The sequence below is a fragment of the Tachyglossus aculeatus genome, chromosome 6 (genome assembly GCF_015852505.1).
Source record: "Tachyglossus aculeatus isolate mTacAcu1 chromosome 6, mTacAcu1.pri, whole genome shotgun sequence".
Classification (NCBI taxonomy): Eukaryota; Metazoa; Chordata; class Mammalia; order Monotremata; family Tachyglossidae; genus Tachyglossus; species Tachyglossus aculeatus.
This window is the reverse complement of record NC_052071.1, coordinates 49,279,950-49,280,747: the sequence shown is the minus strand read 5'-3', so window position 1 is coordinate 49,280,747 and position 798 is coordinate 49,279,950. Positions and strand designations below refer to the sequence as shown.

At 50.8% G+C, this 798-nt stretch overlaps 1 non-coding gene across 1 annotated transcript; it reads left to right on the top strand.

Moving 5' to 3' along the window:
* The first annotated feature begins 222 nt into the window (after window positions 1–222).
* Window positions 223–360, top strand: LOC119930203. The gene has a single exon (XR_005451691.1). It is a non-coding gene; the product is annotated as a small nucleolar RNA SNORA7 (small nucleolar RNA).
* The last annotated feature ends 438 nt before the right edge of the window (window positions 361–798 follow it).

Here is a 798-nt window from a genome sequence, read left to right as displayed (position 1 = left end):
CTACTGACCCGGGGCCCCCTTCAAAGCCTGTGTGTCTCAAAGGCATGTTTAAGGCTGCAGAAACTAGTTTGGTTATTAATGGTAAAAACCCACCGGAAACCTCAGCTAAGGACCTGACAGGTAGCTTAATGCTCTGTAGGCACTTGGATGATGTTTCCACCGAAAGCAAGACTGGATATCCTAGAACCCATCAGCTGAATCGAGCCCCCCTGCAAATCCCCACCCCTCTCAGGGTCACACCAGGGGAGTTTCCAGTCCTCTACCAGTCTTGACTATGGGAGGGAGAGTCAAGCAGAGGCATATCCATTCCATTCCTAGCTTGGCCAGTGGCTAGCTAGTGGAAGGCAATCTGCTACAAGCCAGAATTCACCTGTGCTGGGCAGCAGCAGCATGGGTGAGAATCGAGTGTGGAAACAAGTTTACCATGCGAAAGGAGGCAATGGTAAACCACTTCTGTATTTGTACGGAGAAAACTCGTCGGAGACGCTACCAGAATGATTGCAGGTGGAGGTGGGGCATTCTGGGAGAGATGTGTCCATGGTGTCACTATGGGTCGGAGACGACTCGACAGAATAAGGCAAGACAAGCAAAACCACTGTTGGGTAGGGACCGTCTCTATATGTTGCCAACTTGTACTTCCCAAGTGCTTGGTACAGTGATCTGCACACAGTAAGCCCTCAATAAATACGATTGAAACCCCCAACCAGCCAACAGAGGCCAGCAGGAACCTACAGCAGTCTGGAGCCCACTGACAATCTGTAGCCATGGCACAGATGTCTGGATACCTAAGGTCAAGTG